Source organism: Bufo gargarizans, chromosome 4, assembly GCF_014858855.1.
Source record: "Bufo gargarizans isolate SCDJY-AF-19 chromosome 4, ASM1485885v1, whole genome shotgun sequence".
NCBI classification, from domain to species: Eukaryota; Metazoa; Chordata; class Amphibia; order Anura; family Bufonidae; genus Bufo; species Bufo gargarizans.
Window position 1 is genome coordinate 529,742,261 of NC_058083.1, and position 20,645 is coordinate 529,762,905.

Consider the following 20,645-nt stretch of genomic DNA (forward strand, 5'->3'; position numbering starts at 1 on the left):
GCAGGGTGGGAGGCTACAAGAAACCCAGAAACCAAGATGGCCGCCAGCACATGTCAAACGAAGGAGAACAGTAAGAAGGTAAGACCATGACATTATCAAACTGGTGTAAAGAAGAACTGGATTTCCAAAAGAGCTGTTACATATAAAAGGTGGAATCTGATTGGCTGCTATGGGCAACTAAGCCAGTTCTACTGTACACCAGTTTGATAAATTACCCCAAATGTTCCTACAGTGTCCACAGCAGCTATAATGTCCCCTAGAGGCCCCCAGTAATAATACCACCCTCTATTGTGCTCCAGGCAATAATGCCTGTATAGTGTCCCCAAAAATAATAAAATTGCCCCTACAGTGCTTCCCCAATAGCAACACCCCCATATAGTAATTTCCACCACACTGCCCCCACATAGTAATCCCCCCAAACTGCCCCCATATAGTAATTTGCCCCCACACAGTAATTTCCCCCAAACTGCCCCCATATAGTAGTTTGCCCCACACAGTAATTTCCCCTACATAGCAATTTGCCCCACACTGCCCCCACATAGTAATTTCCACCACACTGTCCCCACATAGGAATTTCCCCCACACTGTCCCCACACAGTAATTTGCCCCACACTGCCCCCACCTAGTAATTTCCACCACAATGTCCCCACATAGCAAATTCCCCACACTGTCCCCACACAATAGTTTCCCCCACATAGTAATTTGTCCCCACATAGAAATTTCCCCACACTGTTCCCACATAGCAATTTCCCCACATAGAAATTACCCCACACAATAGTTTCCACCACACTGCCCCCATATAGTAATTTGCCCCCACATAATTTGCCCCCACACTGCCCCAACATAATAATTTGCCCCCACACTGCCCCATATAGTAATTTGCCCCCACATAGTAGTCCGGGTCCCTCCCATAATAATTTGCCCCCACACTGCCCCCATATAGTAATTTGCCCCCACACTGTCCCATATAGTAATTTGCCCGCACATAGTAGTCCCTCTCATAATAATTTGCCCCCACATAGTAGTCTCTCCAAATGCCATAATAGATTAGCCCCACACAGTCCCCACATTCCCCCTCCCATGTACTCGAGGTCTCGACTCTTTCCCTAATATGTCCCCCAAAGTAGGCACATGAAAAAATAAAAATAAATTAAAAGCTAAATACTCACCGCCCAGGGCCAGGCACTTGCTCGCAGGCGAAGGTTCAAGGCGGGATGAGGCGTGCACACGTCAAATCGTCAATGTGCTGTGTCCCGGCACAGGCGTGTGATGACGTCATCACGCACGCCTGCGCCGGGATTTCACTACCGCATAGGCCTCAGGCCTACTAGGCCTGAAGCCTATGGCGGTGATAGGTGACGGGACAGGGAGCTATGCGCTCCCGTGCCCCGCCGCAGTATGTGGGCGTTCGGGTCGGCGTTGGGCCCCCAAGCGGTGCTAGGCCCGGGGCTGCCGACCCGAATGTCCCTATTGTAATCCGCCACTGAGTGTAGTCCCCTGAAGAAATTAGATGTTATTTTCCGAATTGAAACCTGTACACACATCTTTGGTTCACTAGCTTCTTGGCCCTAGTGTCTTCCCAGTACACTAGTCTACCACCTGCCTAGGATTGTATCTACAGCATCCTAGCCAGATGTTAGGGACAGCCCAGAGGGATCGCTCTTATCAGGGAGGCTGCTCCACCTCCCTGGATGTAAAGGATAGGCCAAATAGGTACAACTAGGGGAAGCAACCTATTCCTGCCTTGACCCACTCTGCATAAATTGATTGGTTTATGTATGGTCTGGATCTACAGGAGTTGACCAAGGAACCTCTAGCAATGTGGGTTAGAACCTTTTAAATAGTGGACACCAGGGGCTAGGGTCTCAATAGATCCAGGGCCCAAGCCCCAACGAATATGGCCCAATTCTCCCCTCAGCACACTCCATTTTGCTGTACTTGCTATACAGCAGCATGTACCTCTCACATCCAGGGCCTCCCAGGTGACGTCTCCTCTGATGTAGATCTTCTCTGTCATCATCTTCTCCATTCTGTCCGGACAACTTCTTTCAGCCGCTTCTCGTCTCTGCAGAGTGTGACACACAGACATCTTAGCTTCCTCACTTTTCTATCATCCTCCCCCAACCTGGAGTCCTCACAGTGTTATCCTGCTGCTCGCTGTGCTCCCCCAATACCTCCAAATACTGTCCTGAAGAAATAATAGTGTCATACAGGTAGTTCCCCCCCCCCCTCCCACCTATAGTAATCGTGCTCCTCAAAGTCCCACAATAGTAATTCCCTTCTAGAATGCCCCTATTAGTAATACTGCCCCCTACAGTGCCCCCATTATTCATAATGCCCTCACAGAGTCTCCAGTAGAAATAAGGCCCCCTATTGTTCCCCCAGTGGTAATAAAACGATCTACAGAGCCCTCAGTAGTATTAAGGCCCCCATAGCACTCTTAGAAGAAATAAGACAGATCTTTAAGTCTCTCCTATAGAGCCCCAAGTAGTAATAAGAACGCCTAATGTCCCCTGGATTTATAATACCCCTACAGTGCCCCCAGTATTTATACTGCCCCGCTACTGTTATAATGCTCACCCTTAAAGGGAACCTGTCACCGGGATTTTGTGTATAGAGCTGAGGACATGGGTTGCTAGATGGCCGCTAGCACATCCACAATACCCAGTCCCCATAGCTCTGTGTGCTTTTATTGAGTTAAAAAAAACTATTTGATACATATGCAAATTAACCTGAGATGAGTCCTGTATGTGAGATGAGTCAGGGACAAGACTCATCTGAGGTTAATTTGCATATGTATCAAATCGATTTTTCTACACAAAAGCACACAGAGCTTTGGGGACTGGGTATTGCGGAAGTGCTAGCGGCGATCTAGCAACTCATGTCCTCAGCTCTATACACAAATTCCTGGTGACAGGTTCCCTTTAAGTGCCCCAAGTATTAATAATGTCCCCTGTAGTTATATTCCTCCCTCCACCATACAGTCCCATGTAAATAACACCCCTCTCTATCTACAGCCCCCTCCAAAATACAGTCCCGTGTAAATAACATCACCCCCTCCCACAGCCACCTCCAACATTCAGTACCATATAAGTAACATCACCCCCTCCCCAGCCACCTCCAACACACAGTCCCATGTAAATAACATCACCCCCTCCCCAGCCACCTCCAACACACAGTCCCATGTAAATAACATCACCCCCTCCCCAGCCACCTCCAACACACAGTCCCATGTAAATAACATCCCTCCCTTCAGCCCTAACATACATTCCCAGTTAAATAACCACAACTCCCAGCATTGTTTCGCCTCTCCCTTCACTTTCCTCTCCTCATGTACAGATCTCACCATAGCTTCTTCCCCACAACTTCTCCTCTTCACTGCCGTCCTCTCCTGCACTGGTCACATCATCGCAGGTCCTCAACCACTGCCTGTTTTATTGGTCACATGACCTGTGATGTCATCACAGACCTTCAGCTCTTCCAGTGCATTAGATGCAATTGTATTGCCGTCCTCAGGACAGCAATACAGTTGTATCTAGCAGGCAGGACATTCAGGGCCAGGGACAGAACATCAGGGGCCCAGGCCGCGAATGTTTTAACCTAGCAACTCCCCTGGTGCATACATTTTAGAATATATTAGGTTTTATCTCAACATTGTTCTCTACTCCCAATTACACCCATTACTTCCCCATCATCTGATCATCACATATAGACAATGTATTCAGTCACCGTGTGTTTTTTCTACAGATGGATCCAGTCAGAGAAATCCACCAGAGAGATGTCCCAGTCCTCAGTATTCCCAGGACTGTCCAGAGGAGAAACCAAATATCCCACTGGATCATCAGGTAGGTGAAGCTGAGGTTTCTACAAATCCAGAGTCATTGGGGGTTAATTAAAAAAATACTTTGCGTCAGTTTTTTGGCTAAAAAAAAAAGTTGCAAAATTTCTCTCAAAGGCCATTTTACGCATTACAATAATTTATACCACAAAACGCCAAAAATTATATCTGAAATCTGCTCCAGTTTCTTAGTTTGTGTAGATTTCAGTTTCTGGTGCAGACAGCACAGATGTGACAAAGTTATTAAGAGGCGCGGATCTCTTACCCCGGCGGCCATTTTACTGCGACTGGCATGTGAAATGTTGGAGTTTAGTAAATGGCCCTCACTGACTCACTCGTCAGGTAGAGAATCTTGATGCCGGCCACCACAAACGGCAAGAGCGAAAAAGGTTCAGTCTCTAGTGTCAAAATACGTTTTTTTTTTTACTGTAAGACCCTTTCACACGAGCGTTAGGAGGCGTTCAGTGAAACTCGCAAGAAAGTTCAATCAGTTTCGTCTGCAATTGTGCCCAGTGTTTCCGTTTTTCAGAGCGTGTGCAATCAGTTTTGATGCGTTTTTCACACGCGTGGAAAAAAAAACGGAAGACTTAGGCCTCATGCACACACACGTTGTTTTGGTCCGCATCCGAGCCGCAGTTTTGATGCGGACCCATTCACTTCAATGGGGCTGCAAAAGATGCGGACAGCACTCCATGTGCTGTCCGCATCCGTTTCTCCGTTCTCCATTCTTGCAGACAAGAATAGGCAGTTATAGTAAAGGCTGTCCGTGCCGTTCTGCAAATTGCGGAACGCACACGGACGCCATCCGTGTTTCTCGGATCTGTGATTTGCGGTCATGTGCATGTAGCCTTACAAATAACTTCTTCTAGCAAACACATCCAGGTGACATCCGGATCCAATGTGTTTTTTCACGAAGCCCCATTCACTTCTCCGGGGCCAGGGTTGCGTGAAAAAGGCAGAATATAGAACACGCTGCGATTCTCACGCAACGCAGAAATGATGAGTGAAAAACAAAGCTCATGTGCACAGACCCATTGACATGAATGGGTCAGGATTCAGTGCGGGTTGCAATGCGTTCACTTCAAGCGGAAAACTCACTCGTGTGAAAGGGGCCTAAAAGCGGTGAAGTCACTGGGGGTGATGGGCGCGGCGTCCTCTCCGGGATGGGATCAGGTCATTTCATGCCGTACTTGATGCGTAAAATACTTGGCTGAATGTTTATCCTGTCTGATCACCACTTGAGGAGATCCTTCTCCTTCGGGCTGTTGTTGTTTTGCGGTCCGCAAAACACAGATACCGGCCGATTGTATTCTGCATTTTTGTGGAATTGAATGGCCGGCCCCTAATAGAACATATTACGCGGACACTAATAAGACATGTTCTATTTTTTTGCGGAACGGCCACGGGGACACGGAATGCACACTGAGTCATTTGCGTTTCTTGCAGCCCCATTGAAATGAATGGTTCCGCGTGCCACAAAATAATGCAGTTTGCCAACCACAAAACATCCAGCGGTCGTGTCCACGAGCCCTTAGGTTCATGTCTTCTAACGTTTTTTTCCCACCTGGATATGAGATAAACTCCGGTTCTTTTTTCATGTCTTTAATCTTACAGGAGATTTCTGGTAGAACGACGAGTGGACCTGGAAAACCCGTGTCCGTGAATGGTGAGAGCCTTTCATACATCTTGTTTGACTGTAGATTTCTTCATTCATGAGATAAGCGATAGGAATGGTCTTGGGCCAATTATCCCAAATAAATGTGAGTAGAAACTCTCATCCCCGATAACTGTCCGTGTAAAGATGCGCATCGGGTGATTGTGTCTTTCGGAGGCGCGCAGATCGTCCTGTATGATAAACATGGGTCTGCAGGTAGCGCCGCTGGGGCCCGCACCTACAATGAGAACGGAGTTGGGAAATGAACAGAGGGAGCACTGTGCATGCGCAGCCTGCCTCCATTCATTTCTATGGGGCCGCCGAAAATAGCCGAGTGCTATTGCAGTCTGCCCCATAGAAATAAATGGGAGCATGGGCCGCGCATGCGCGGTGTGCTCCCATTTACTTCTATGGGAGTAGCGCTTGGTGGTGGACGGACCCCGGGGTACTCCAGCCACAGCGCTCCCCGCTTCGTTCTCGTTGTAGGTGGGACCCGCACCTATCAGACAATGAGGGCATATCCATTGTCTGAGATGGGAATACCCCTTTAAGAGTCGTACAGGAGGCACTACTTCAGATGCAGGAGACGGCACACATAACGGCACACATAACGGCACATTGACTTCTTTTTTTTTTTTTTACTGTAAATTTTTATTAGTACAAATGTACATATTTTCAACCATCCAAAAAGAGAATAAAGGTGGTACATTAGAGCATATTCAGCGCTACCCGGAGGATCGCCGGGATGGGAAGAATCGCAGAATCAGCTTATACCGCAGAACAAATCCCAAAGATTCAATACGAACAGCCATGACAAAGGACAACATAAAACATAAAGAAAAGTAAACGATAAGGGGAAGTAAGGGCTCTTTCACACGAGCGGATGCCGTGCGTGGAACCCGCTGCGTCAAAGACGGCCAAGCCCCACTCCGGACAGCAGAGACACGGAGCATTAACATGATAGATAACGCTCCGCGCCTCTCTGTGACCTTTTTACTACAAAATCACAGTGAGATAAAGTTGTCACCGTGGTTTTGTAGTAAAGAGGTTACAGAGAGGAACGGAGCATTATCAATCTTGTTAACGCTCCGAATCTCTGCTGTCCGGAACGGGGCTTGGCCGTCTTTTACGCAGCGGATTCCACTCACGGCATCCGTTTGTGTGAAAGAGTCCTAAGGCCCCTTTTACACGGGCGAGTATTCCGCGCGGGTGCAATGCGTAATGTGAACGCATTGCCCCCGCACTGAATCCGGACCCATTCATTGCTATGGGGCTGTGCACATGAGCTGTGATTTTCACGCATCACTTGTGCGTTGCGTGAAAATCGCAGCATGCTCTATAGAAATGAATGGGGCCCGGTGAAAATCGCAAGCATCCGCAAGCAAGTGCGGATGCGGTGCGATTTTCACACATGGTTGCTAGGTGACGATCGGGCTGGGGACCCGATCTGTAGTATTTTCCCTTATAACATGGTTATAAGGGAAAATAATAGTATTCTGAATACAGAATGCAAAGTAAAATAGTGATGGAGGGGTTAAAAATAAAAAAAATTAACTCACCAAGTCCACTTGATTGTGTAGATGCGTATCTCTGTCTTCTTCTGTAATGCTGAGCTGCCGGCTAAGGACCTGTGGTGACATCACATCACATGGTCCCTCACCATGGTAATGAACCATGTGATTGGACCATGTGATGAGCACAGTGACGTCACCACAGGTCTTTTGCCAGGTCCTGAAGATAGAACAGAGATCGGCAGCTATGGAGCAGGTAAGTAAACTTTTTTTTTTTTTTTTAACCCCTCCATCCCTAATTTACTTTGCATTCTGTATTAAGAATGCTATTATTTTCCCTTATAACCATGTTATAAGGGAAAATAATAAAATCTACACAACACCGATCCCAAACCTGAACTTCAGTGATGAAGTCCGGGTTTAGGTCTGGGTACCAAACATGGCGATTTTTCTCACACGCGTGCAAAACGCATTAAAACGCTTTGCACTCGCGCTTACTACTGCAACGCACCCGCATCTTATCGGGCCCTCACATGCCACACCCGTGTGAAAGAGGCCTAAGAGTGGGCAAGAGAAGAAGAAGAAAAGGAAGAGAGAGAAAAAATAATAAAAAAAGAAAGAAAAGAGGAGGTGGAGACCTCTAAGGGCATATCAAATAGGAGTCCCAGGGTAGCCAGATCGCCTGGAATTGTTCCACGGGGGACCATAAGATATTCCAGGGATGTAAAGTCACAAACACGGACAGTGCTGTGGGCATGCTCTGTGACCTGTTCAGAGATCACAGTGCAGGAAGGGGCAGGTAGTGAAACATCTAAGGCCTCATGCACACGACAGTGAAAAAAAAGTCCATTAAAAACAGACACACTGTCAGTTTTTTATGGCCATTTTGCACCAGTGTGTGCATCCATTTTCTGGCCGTGTGTCCGTTTTTAATGTCCGTTTTGCATCAGTTTTGATGGATGAATTTGATTGGCAGTTATTTCTAGACCCACCCTTTTGAGAACACCCACAGGATGCTAGGTCCCCAGCTAAAATAATGTCCCCCATAGTGTAGGATTTTTTGTTTTTTGCTGCCCCCAGCTTTAATAATGCCCCCATGTAGGCCCCCAGCTAAATAAATGTCCCCACAGTGTATATAATTTTTTTTAACCGCCCCTAGCTTTAATAATGCCCCCAATGTAGGGCCCCATCTTAAATAATGTCCCCCATAGTGTGGTTCTTTGTTTTAATATTTTTTTTAGGGCCCCCAGCTTTATAATGTCCCCCATGGTTTATATAATGCCCCCAGTGTCCCGCAGCCAAAAAAACTAACAAACAACAAACCCTCACCTAATCCACTTGCTCTCGCGCTGCAGCAGTCTCTTCTCTCTTTACAGAACGGGACCTGCCGAAGGTGCGCGATGACGTCACTGCGTGATGCGTGAAAATCACAGCTCATGTGCACAGCCCCATAGAAATGAATGGGTCCAGATTCAGTGCGGGTGCAATACGTTCACCTACCGCATTGCACCCGCGCGGAAATCTCGCCCGTGTGAACGCAGCCTTATAACCTGACCAGGAGGCACTACTAGCCCTGAATCTGAGACCTTACTAATACGCTACTTGTTATAGCCGTGGCCTGCTCTGCTCACTCACCTCAGCAGCTCTTTCTTTCTCTTAAAGGGACACTCTATTCTTCATCAGTCAGTAACTGGCCAGCTTGGAGTAATTAAGGCACATTTCCTTTGGGAAGGTGCCTAAGCAATAGGTTCTAGTTGACTAGTGACTGGATTTGACCCTCTGCTGCCAGACAAGACCTCTGCATTATCTCGGTTCTCATCCTAGACTGGCCACCCTGACCTCGACCCTTTATAACATTGCACAAGCTGTGTATGCCCTGACCTCGGCCTGTACCTGGCTATAGTTTTGCCTGATGCCTTGATGCTCTGCACCGATGGCTCTTGAGTTAGTGGCCTGGTGGTTCCCCTGCAGCAAAGTCCAGATCCTTGTAGAGGAGTTAGGGGGTGATTAACCCAAACCCGAACACAAGTTCGCTCAACACTACCTATCAACACTCATTACAGCTCAATTCTTCGTTTCCAAATTCTGTGAAAAGTCATATGCACCCCAAAATAATCATCTCATCCCGCAAAAATCATACCCTACCCAACATAATCGCCCAAAAACTGAAAAAACTATGGCTCTTAAACTATGGAAACACTAAAACATGATTGGAAAATCTGCCAAAAAAGTGAAATTTTGAAATTGTATCTCGACGTTTGTAAAATCAGTTTTGAATACTTTGAGGGGTGGTTTCTATTATGTAAGCCTCACAAAGTGACTTCAGACCTGAACTGGTCCCTAAAAAGTGGGGTTTTGAAAATTTCTGAAAAATTTCAAGATTTGCTTCTAAACTTTTAAGCCTTGTATAATCTCCCAAAAATAAAATATTATTCCCAAATTGATCCAAACATGAAGTAGACATATGGGGAATGTAAAGTAATAACAATTTTTGTAGGTATTACTATGTATTATAGAAGTAGGGAAATTGAAACTTGGAAATTTGCAATTTGTTAAAAAAATGGGTAAATTTTGGTATTTTTTTTATAAATAAACATGAATATTTTACTTCATTTTAACAGTGTCATGAAGTCCGATATGTGACAAAAAAACAATCTCAGAATGGCCTGGATAAGTCAAAGCGTTTAAAAGTTATCACCACTTAAAGTGACTGGTCAGATTTGCAAAAAATGGCCTGGTCCTTAAAGGGATTCTGTCATCAGATTTTACCCCTATAACCTAAAGATATCCTCATGTCCGGACTAATAAGAAGAATCCTAAGCTGGCCTTATTAAACCTCACTGAGGCTCTATTTGTCCAAAAAACTGGTTTTTATAACCTGCCAATCACTTACTTAAGGTGCCCAAGGGGAGGTCCGTTAATACAGGGTGCCCGTCCGCACCCCTCGCCGTCCGGTGCCCAGCGCCGCCTTCTGTCTTCATCGCCGCCTTCCCTGTCTTCAGCGCCGCCTTCTACAGCTCAGCACCGCCTCTGCAATCCTCCCGTCCCTTTGCCAGATCCCGTGCCTGCGCACTAAGCTCGGCCTGATGCGCCCGTGCGGACTCCTGGCAGCGGCTTCACTGAGCGAAGTGCGCATGCGCCGGCGTGATGCGCACTTCGCTCAACCCGAATATGACCTGCAGATTGGCTGAGCTTAGTGCGCAGGCGCGGGATCTGGCAGAGGGACGGGGAGGATTGCGGAGGCGGTGCTGAGCTGTAGAAGGCGGCGCTGAAGACAGGGAAGGCGGCGATGAAGACGAAAGGCGGCGCTGGGCACCGGACGGCGAGGGGTGCGGACGGGCACCCTGTATTAACGGACCTCAGTGAGGTTTAATAAGGCCAGCTTAGGATTCTTCTTCTTAGTCCGGACATGAGGATATCTTTAGGTTATAGGGGTAAAATCTGATGACAGAATCCCTTTAAGGTAAAATAAGGCTGTGTCCTAAAGGAGTGAAGGGAAACCAGTCTGCTGGAGATTACCACCCATTTACTCCTGGTAGTTTGGGGTACATTATCCAGCAGACAGGTTCTCATAAAAAAACTTTTTTTTTTGTATTCAGTTATTTTTTGTTGTTGTTACAAATATGAAACGTGAAATATTTCTTCTCATTTCTGTTTCTGGGTATTTATTTTGGGGTTGGGGCTGGGATTATTTAGGCTGCCGAGTCTGGGGTCTGCATAATGTATTGGTCTGGTGTATTTAGTACATTAGGTTCGGTCTGGTGGTATTTAGGAGGTCTACACTAAGAACTGAATATATTTTGGGTTCACTGCTTATATGGTCGATCATGCACATGTTTTCAGTTTTTTTTTTCGACCCCCTAGATCTTAAACCGGGAAACTGCACGGCACAGCAGAGCGGCAGACAGTCAGCAGAGCTGAAAGAGGAGAAGAGCGCAGCAATGTGGACGGCAACAAAGAGAGAGACAGAGCCTGATAATAGTGAGTATGGCTGGCTTCAGCATCAGCAGCAGGCAACTCGGGGACACCTGCCTCCCCGCCCTGCCCAAGGAAGATTTTTGGGTGCTGGCTGTTGCTTGTAAAGGGACGTTTCAGGTCCATTGCTGATATGATAGTGGTGGCATATTTTAAGGTGTTCAGGGCTGAACTCGGATATAACCTCTTCTTTACTTATTCACTCTATGAAACTAATTTAATGTCAAACTAATTTAATCAGTTTCTATGAGGAGGTAAGTTCTAGACTTGACAGCGGCGAATCAATGGATGTCGTGTATCTGGACTTCTCCAAAGCATTTGACACTGTACCACATAAAAGGTTAGTATATAATGAGAATGCTCGGACTGGGAGAAAATGTCTGTATGTGGGTAAGTAACCGGCTCAGTGATAGAAAACCGAGGGTAGTTATTATAGGTACTTACTCAGATTGGGTCACTGTCACTAGTGGGGTACCTCAGGGGTCAGTATTGGGCCCTATTCTCTTCAATATATTTATTAATGATCTTGTAGAAGGCTTGCATAGTAAAGTATACATTTTTGCAGATGACACTAAACTGTGTAAAGTAATTTACACTGATGAGGACAGTATACTGTATATATACTACAGAGGACAGTATACTGTATATATACTACAGAGGACAGTATACTGTGTATATATATATATATATATATATATTACAGAGGACAGTATACTGTATATATACTACAGAGGACAGTATACTACTACAGAGCGATCTGGATAGATTGGAGGCTTGGGCAGATAAGTGGCAGATGAGGTTTAACACTGACAAATGTAAGGTTATGCACATGGGTAGGAATAATGCAAGTCACCCGTACATACTAAATGGTAAAACACTCGGTAACACTGACATGGAAAAGGACCTAGGAATTTTGGTGAACCGCAAACTAAGCTGTAAAAACCAGTGTCAGGCAGCTGCTGCCAAGGCCAATAAGATAATGGGTTGCATCAAAAGGGGCATAGATGCCCGTGATGAGAACATAGTCCTTCCACTTTACAAACCACTAGTCAGACCACACATGGAGTACTGTGTACAGTTCTGGGCTCCTGTGAACAAGGCAGACATAGCAGAGCTGGAGAGGGTCCAGAGGAGGGCAACTAAAGTAATAACTGGAATGAATGGACTACAGTACCCTGAAAGAGCTTTAACATTAGGGTTATTCACTTTAGAAAAAAGACGACTGAGGGGAGATCTAATTACTATGTATAAATATATCAGGGGTCAGTACAGAGATCTATCCCATCATCTGTTTATCCCCAGGACGGTGACTGTGACGAGGGGACATCCTCTGCGTCTGGAGGAAAGAAGGTTTGTACACAAACATAGAAAGGGATTCTTTACGGTAAGAGCAGTGAGACTATGGAGCTCTCTGCCTGAGGAGGTGGTGATGGGGAGTTCACTAAAGGAATTCAAGAGGGGCCTGGATGTATTTCTGGAGTGTAATAATATTACAGGCTATAGCTACTAGAGAGGGGTCGTTGATCCAGGGAGTTATTCTGATTGGAGTCGGGAAGGAATTTTTTTCCCCCCTAAAGTGGGGAAAATTTGTTTCTACATTGCTGTTGCTATGTAATCTGTTGCTACAGACCACCGATTTCTGCCGTTGACGTCACTGGGCTCACCGCTAGGTGGAAGTCTCTGCCTAGCATAGTAAAGGAGAAGCCCAGCACATCGCCAGCAGGAAATGCTGCAATGCTCCACTCATAGAGTAAGTGAGTAAAGAAGAGGTTATCTTCGGGTTCAGAGCAGGACCCCTTTAAGGGCTTCCCCGGAATATATATATATATTTTTTTTAAGTTTGTAACAAAAAATGCCCCCTCTTTGCAGTAGGCCTCATGGTCATACATTGTACGGAGTTTTTCCTGCTGCAGCCAGGACTTTTTCTGTTGCGGCAGGGCAAGTCTTTCTGTGTAAAGTAATATTCCTTTGGTAGCAGATGTACAGTGTATGGGTGATGGAGCTGTGGTATCCCTCTCACAGGCTTGATTCTTTGCAGAAGGTGTGGAAGGGAGGGGGGGGGGTAGCTGGGCACAGATCACACAGTAAGTGCCTCTCATGACTTCTACTTGTCATTATGGGGTATTGATTGCAAAATGATGCATGAAGTCCGCAACATAAGGAAATGTGAAAAGGTCTGAAGGCTTTCCAGATGCTTTTTACATCATGATAAGCACTTAAAGGGGTTCTGCACTTTGTTTAAAATGATGATCTATCCTCCTAGAACATCACACACGCCTGTGCCAGGATTTCACTACCGCATAGGCCTCAGGCCTACTAGACCTGAAGCCTATGGTGGTGATCGGCGACGGGGCAGGGAACTATGCGTTCCCGTGCCCCGATTTCAGGCAGTTAAGGCTCCACCACCTCAGCCGAAGGGAGGTGTCTGTCCTTCATCTGCTGGTTCTGATGCTCCTGCTCCTCCTCATCGGTCATTCCGTCAGCAATCAATCACCAAAGCGATTGCCAAGAGACAACAGTATGCGTGCACTCCAATGGCGCTGAAGCTGAACGTGCTCCTGGCCAAGTTCCTGGTGCTGAAGTCCCTCCATTTGCAAGTGGTGGACTCTGCACCTTTCAGAGAACTGATGGCTTGTGCCCAGCTGAGGTGGAGAGTCCCAAGCCGTCATTTCTTTGCCAAAAAGGCAGTACCAGCCCTGCACACGTATGTAAAACAGAAGATGAGCCTGTTGGTGTCTGCCAAAGTGCATGGCAGCGCCGACGTGTGGACCTATTACTACGGTCAGGGACAATACATCTCCTTTACGGCCCACTGGGTGAATGTGGTTCCTGCACAGCCACACCAGCAACTTGGCCAGGTGACGCCACTTCCGCCTCCACGTTCTCACGCCATTAGTCCTGCGACAATTTCCGCCTCTGCCTCCTCATCCTCCATGTCCTCAGCCTGTACTGCAGGGACAATTCACAGAGCCCCTCCAGCATACCACATGTGCAAAGCATGGCAGTGTCACGCTGTTCTGCACCTCGTTTGCCTGGGTGAACTGAGTCACACAGGAGAGTAACTGCCCCGTGTCAGTCATCAAGAAATCGAATCCTGGTGTTCTCCACTACAACTCAAAATCGGAACCATGGTGACAGACAACGAAAACAACATGGTGTCGGCGCTGCGTCATGGAGGGCTGAGCCACATGTTCAATCTGGTTGTCAAGCTGTTCATGAAGTCTTCCACCCATCTGCAAGACATCCTAAAAATGGCCAGAAAACTTTGCATGCACTTCAGCCACCCGTACACCACAAAGCACACCCTTCTTGAGCTGCAGAACGGCATCCCCCAACATAGACTGATATGCAACGTTTCCACCGATTGGAATTCCACCCTTCATATGTTGGACTGACTATAGGAACAGAGAAGGGCCATAAACGATTTCTTGATGATCCAAGTGGACAGGAGAACTTCCCTGTGTAACTTCGATGTCAGCCACTGGCAGCTCATGCGGGACACCTGCCGTTTGCTCAGGCCCTTTGAGGAGGCCTCTTTGTCAGTCGCCAGGACTACGGGATGAACAATGTCTTTCCACTGCTTCATGTCCTGGAGCAGATGCTGGTAAATCCAGCTGGTCAGGGGACTAGAGACGTGGCGCCTAGATCTCATGGCCACATGAGCCCTGTGGAGGCTGAACTGGAGGAGGAGGACATTGGAGCACAAGCAATGTGTAGCAAAATAGGTGGTTTTTCTACACCGGTGACAGGAGAGCGGGAGCAGCCAGAGGAGCTACAGGGCGATGAGGAAGATGAGGCAGAGGACCCAGACACACCGCAGCAGTATGCAGTGGAGATGGAGGCAGGGAGTCCCTCCGAGTCACTTGCACAAATGGCCCTATGCATGCTCACTTGCTTGCCTAATGACAGCTGAATTGTCACCATTCGGCAGAGTGATGACTTCTGGCTCTCCACCTTGTTGGACCCTCGCTACCGGTCCAAAATGGGGGCCTTTTTTAAACCCGCTGAGAGGGAGGTCAAACTGAACTACTATAGAGACATCCTATGTAATCTGTTGGCCGCTGCCTATCTACGCCATCATCCAGCCTCTCTCAGTCTGACCAGGGGGGCCGGCCCTCTGTGCTCACGTTCCTCTGCCATGGCTGCTCTGGCAGGGTGGTGGGTAGGAGCAGTTTCAGCTCCATCAGCAGCAACTTCAGTCTAGAGTCACTGATAAGCAGCTTTCTTGACCCGCCTAGTGAAGAAACTACTCACCAGCAGCAGCTAGAACTGGAGCAGGAACTGAACCAGCAGGTGGTGGCATACTTGGACAACAGCCTGCCAGCCGTCATTGAAGATCTGCTGGACTACTGGGCAGCCAAACTGGATTTGTGGCCGCAACTGGCCGAGTTTGCCCTGGAAAAGCTGTCCTGCCCGGCCAGTAGTGTGACATCAGAGCAGATGTTTAGTGTGTGCGGGGGCCATAGTTACCCCAAGAAGAACTCTCATGTCCACCCAAAATGTGGACAGACTGAACTTTTGTCAAGATGAATCAGGCGTGGATCAGCCAGGATTTCCACCCACCAATGCCTGATGCATCAGACTAGATCATCCATGGTGCCACACCAACACTTTGACAAAAGAGATTGGTTTCTTCTGGCTACCTGCCTCAGTTACTATTCTGATGCCACCCGCCTTATGCCACACATCTAATGCCAAGTGCTCCTTCTTTCACCCACCATCTTCAGCTGGTACTGGTATTGCCAACCACCTCCCCACTTTGTTACCGAGTCACTCTTTGGTCTCCTGATGCTGTTGCCACCTCCACACTATGTCACCTTGCCACTCTGTAGTCTCTTGATGTTGCTGCCGCCACCTACACACTATCATTGTGCCACCCTGTGGCCTCCTCCTGATGCTGCTCCCGCCACCTCCCCACACTGTTATTGTGCCACTCTGTGCCCTCCTGATGCTGCTGCCACCTCCACACTGCCATTTTGCCACTCTGTGGTCTCTTCATGCTGTTCCCAACCTCCCTACTTCATGACTGGGCCACTATTTTGCCTTTCGGCCTGGCTGACCACATTTTTTTGACCCTTCTGATTTGTCAGAAGGATGGAAAAATGAGACGCACAGAATTGGCTTATGATTTGGTAGCCAAAATCAGGAGTTAGTACAAAACACAGAAGACATGCAAATATTCCATTCACGTGTCGTCTCTGTTTTGGATTTTTTGGGCTGTAGCAATACTGATGGATTACTGACCAAATGCTGAACAAGTGAAGGTGGATGCTCCACAGACTGGATCCGGTTTTTTGGGGGTTATTGCTCTGACTGATCAGAGGAAGGGCAAAATAATCGGTGACGTCAACACAAACTTACTGCTGACACCCTGTCGGAGGGGCTCTACTTTGCAAAACCTAGGAAGCGCTTTATAGTGCGAAGACCCTGTTGGCAGGGCCAGCCCATTACTGCATTCAGATTTTCAGAATCCATCTGCAAGCCATTATCAGAGATGATGTATCACAGGAATGATAAAGCAGACTTCTCAAAGACGCATTTCTCGAGTTTGGCATAAAGTCGATTCTCTCTAAACCCCTGTAATATTAAACGTACATGCCTACAGTGAGAGGTCAAATCAGTAGAATAGATCAGTATATAGTCCAGCTACACTATCATGCAGACCTAGAGTAGGTCCCGGAAGATGTCCTGGAATACCGCAGTAGAATTATACAGACTGAAGAGCTTGACGAGGTCTTCAACTGTTCGCCCTTTCCAATGCGGATAAGGTTATATGCACCACGCAAGTGTCATTTTGTGAAGACCTTAGCTCCCCGGATCCTGTCAGTTTGGAGATTAGCGGTATAGGGTATCAATTCTTGACCGTGACCTTATTCAGACCTCGATAGGGCCATTAAGGATCCAACTTTTTTCTGTACAAATAAGAACCCGCCACTGGCTGGCAAAAAATTTTTCGGATAAACCCTCTCTCTCTCCAGATTCTCCTTGATGTAGTCAGACATTGATTTGGTCTTGAGGAGCGAGACCCAGCTTCTGTGGACAATATTGCACACCGTGGGCCTTGCCTCAGCAAAACAGACACAGGTTCTCTGCTTTACGGTGTAGATGTTCCTGTTCAGACAATTGGAGGCGCTCTACTTGTATGGGCTCTTCAGATGGGGTTGAAGGATGGAGCCAGACAAGGTGGTCTTCTGGTGCATGCAACCTCCTTAGAATGTTCCCTGAATTGCATATCCATTCTTGTGCCCAGGGTGATCAGGTCATTCAGAGTGGACGGACAGTCGGGACCAGCTAATTAATCCTTAATCCATACAAGTTCTGCAGCCAGTGTACGAAACTGGATGGCGTACTGACCCACAGACAAGGAACCTTGATGTAGATGCAGTAGAGCTGAAGCGGAGGACATGTGGCCAGGCTCTTCAACGACCATCCAGAAGGTAGCCAGGAAAGACTGCAGTTTAGTAGTCTCCGGACCTCCATGTTCCCAATTTGTATTTGCCCAGGCAAGGGCCTCATCAGACGGCAGGGACACAATGAAGTAAACCTTGGACCGCTCTGTAGGAAACTTCTGCCTGTGCAACTCGAAGTGGATTACACACTGGTTCAGGAAGCCATGACAGGATTTAGGATCTCTACTATAGCTTGGTGGCAGAGGGAGTCTCATGCCAGTGGCACTCAAATCCGGACTCTGGTATGGTTATTGCAGGGATAGCAGCGACTGGCGACCCTGCAGTAGCTGGAGGAGAGATGGCATCCAGACCAGCAGTGACATTTTGTATGAACTGCATCAGGACGTCCTGTCGTTCTCTATGATGTCTCATCTCTTATAACAGCTCCTGTACAACAGGATTGAGTCCATGTCCTAAGAGTACTATAACGAACCAGCGGGTGTGAATCTACTATGCCACGTGACCAAGGGTATTGTCTAAGTGAACCCCTCGTTCTTCGTAGTACCCCTGAGGTGGGGATAGACTTTCCCGAGGGGAACACCAGGTCGCTACCTTTTGAGGAAGATTGGCACATGGCAGTGTGCAAGGTACCAGAGGTACAGACATAGTCAGCAGGCCAAGTCCTAACCAGGAGCAACAGTGCAGGACCGAAGGATGAAGCAAAGGCGAAGTCAGACAAGCAAAAGTTCAGGAAAGGCGGCACAGGTACAGGTCAGGCCTTCTGGATCGGCAACAGGAGAGTCAAGGCAAGCAGGCAGGGGTCAAACAAGTAGCGGAATCCAGAAACACAAGCACAGGTAAACAGGAACACAAGCAGAGATAACAGCAACCTTTGCAGGACACAAGGAACTTGACACTCAGACACCTGGGAAGGGGTATGGACCACTAATATAGGTGCAGGAGCGCTAGGATTGGTCGGCACAGTCACATGTGCTAAACCCCCTAAGTCACAGGAAGTGACATGCGCTGTCCCTTAAAGAAGTGTTACAGGGAACAAACTGAAAGCATGCTGTGCCCAGGGCTGAAAGGAAACTGTGGAGCGGATTCACCGCCAAACACCGAGCCCAAGACTGCAGCAGTAAGCAAGGGGAAATCGTCAGACAGCAACTGCTGTTACACTGAGATTGTAATTACCTAATTGTAAAACTTTCTAAAGGCCAGATTGTTTTTACATTTTGTCCTGATACATAAAAGCACTGCTCACGTGGACAGTGCTGGCCAATCCAAGCGCATGGCTGGACAAGTAGGAAGTGTCTTGGGCCACCAATGCACAGTGTGCCTCAGATAGTCTGAGACGTGGTGCAGCCATCTTGAATGGGAGAAAAGGTGCCTTGGAATTTGTAACTAAAAAGATGAAAAGGAGGGCACCATGTAAGTATTCTGTTTGTTTGCCGGTTAAAGTGTTTTTTTTTTTCTTGAACCGAAGGGGCACTTTAAGGAATTCATAACGAAAATGCATTAACCAATTTTCAGAAAACAATGTAACTTTAAGATCGTTGATTAACTTAATGCAAAAGTGATGTACAGTTACTGCATGTTACGTATGGCTTTTTCTTTGCATGATACAGCTTTAATTTGCATTTGTTCCTGCACCCAAGCAGTGATTTCCAGTACAGAATCCTGCCACATTTTTAATGCAGAAAGTTTGCAAGTTTCCGGCCGGCCCTATCAACTATAATGGGGACCAGCGGAGATCCGTTGCATTCCAACAAATAGGCCAAGAATAAGCTGGAAGAAAATAGCTGCACAGCGGTTTTCTTCCAGCCAAGTCTCGGTATATGTGCCGGAATATGACTGGTTCTTTGCCGGTCCCTATTATGGTTAATAGGGCTGGACATAGACTTACAAACATCCGGCAATACTGGAATGAAGAGAGATCCGACAGCCAGCCAGTTCTCACGCACTATTGTAAAACTAGCCTTAGTTGCAATTTGCCCCTCCAGCAGTTGTTTTTTTTTCCAGGCTTACTTTTTCAGCCTTTTGTTGCCTCTGTCCCAACTTTTTTGAGATGCATTGCTGCTATCAAGTTCTAAATTAATAAAAGAATTTCATGAAATGGTAAAATGTCCCACTTTCAACGTCTGATAGGTGTTCTATCATCATTGCAAATTGTTGCATTCTGCTTTTATTTACATTTATTTTTACATTTTTAAACAGGGTCTCACTTTTTTGAGGAATTGGGTTTGTAGTTACCGTATTTTTCATTTTATAAGATGCACTTTTCCCCCCTCCAAAGTGGAGGGGAAAAGTCACTGCGTCTTATAAAACGAATGCGATGCAAATTAGGTGCTCTCACTAACAGCTCTCGAGCCTGCCATTGAACTATTGGGCGGGCTGGTGGCTTCACTGAAGGCTTCCGCCTCCAGCCCGTGCTTCCTTAACAAGACTGCCTCAGGGATGGGCAGGCTGGCGGCTCCACTTATTGTGCTCCGCCGCCAGCCTGCACGTCTGGTGCGCACCCGGGACCGGAGCCTGCAGCTTCAGTAAGTGACAACTTCTCCCCCCCCTCTGTCCCCTCCAGCTGCTACCAGGGGACCCCCGGGCACCCCGGCACTGACCTGAGCTCCAGCGTCCTGTGTGCACGTCTCGTCTACGTGCTGGATGCCTGTCACACTGTGCGCTCCAGCTCCTCTGTCATTGTGCCTGCCAGCTCTGCTGCTCTCTGCTCATACATATACACATGGATGCAGGCACTGCTGGAGTGTCACTGCTCTGTATACTGCCCTGCTAGACACCCTGCTCCCACTCTAGTATTGTTACTGCACTGTAAAAAAATTATCACTATACTGCAGTACATGGATGGATTCCTATGGATGAGGCGGGCTATACTCATATTTAATATAAACGCATGCCAATTACAGAACAGTCCCTGGATAGTGTTTATATTTAATCTGACTATAACTCCCCTCATCCTTGAGAATACACCAATTTACAGTGCCTACAGTACATCAGTGTATTCTTTAGGATGATGGGGATTTTAATCACATAAGTGTCATCCACAGATCGCTCATAACAGTGCGCCATCTACAGATCCCCAATGACAGTGTCATCCACAGATCCCCCATAACAGTGTCATCCACAGTTCCCCCATGACAGTGTCATCCACAGATCCCCCATGACAGTGTCATCCACAGATCCCCCATGACAGTGTCATCCACAGATCCCCCATGACAGTGTCATCCACAGATCCCCCATGACAGTGTCATCCACAGATCCCC

At 47.3% G+C, this 20,645-nt stretch overlaps 1 protein-coding gene and 1 long non-coding RNA gene across 2 annotated transcripts in view; one reads left to right on the forward strand and one right to left on the reverse strand.

Annotated features, from left to right (window-relative positions):
• LOC122934737 (oocyte zinc finger protein XlCOF22-like) overlaps positions 1 to 20,645 on the reverse strand; it is a 676,648-nt gene that overhangs the window by 489,463 nt on the left and 166,540 nt on the right. The gene's annotated exons all lie outside the window — the stretch shown is intronic.
• LOC122934887 lies at positions 26 to 5,469 on the forward strand. Its single transcript, XR_006388742.1, has 3 exons — positions 26 to 78; positions 3,748 to 3,845; positions 5,453 to 5,469. It is a non-coding gene; the product is annotated as an uncharacterized LOC122934887 (long non-coding RNA).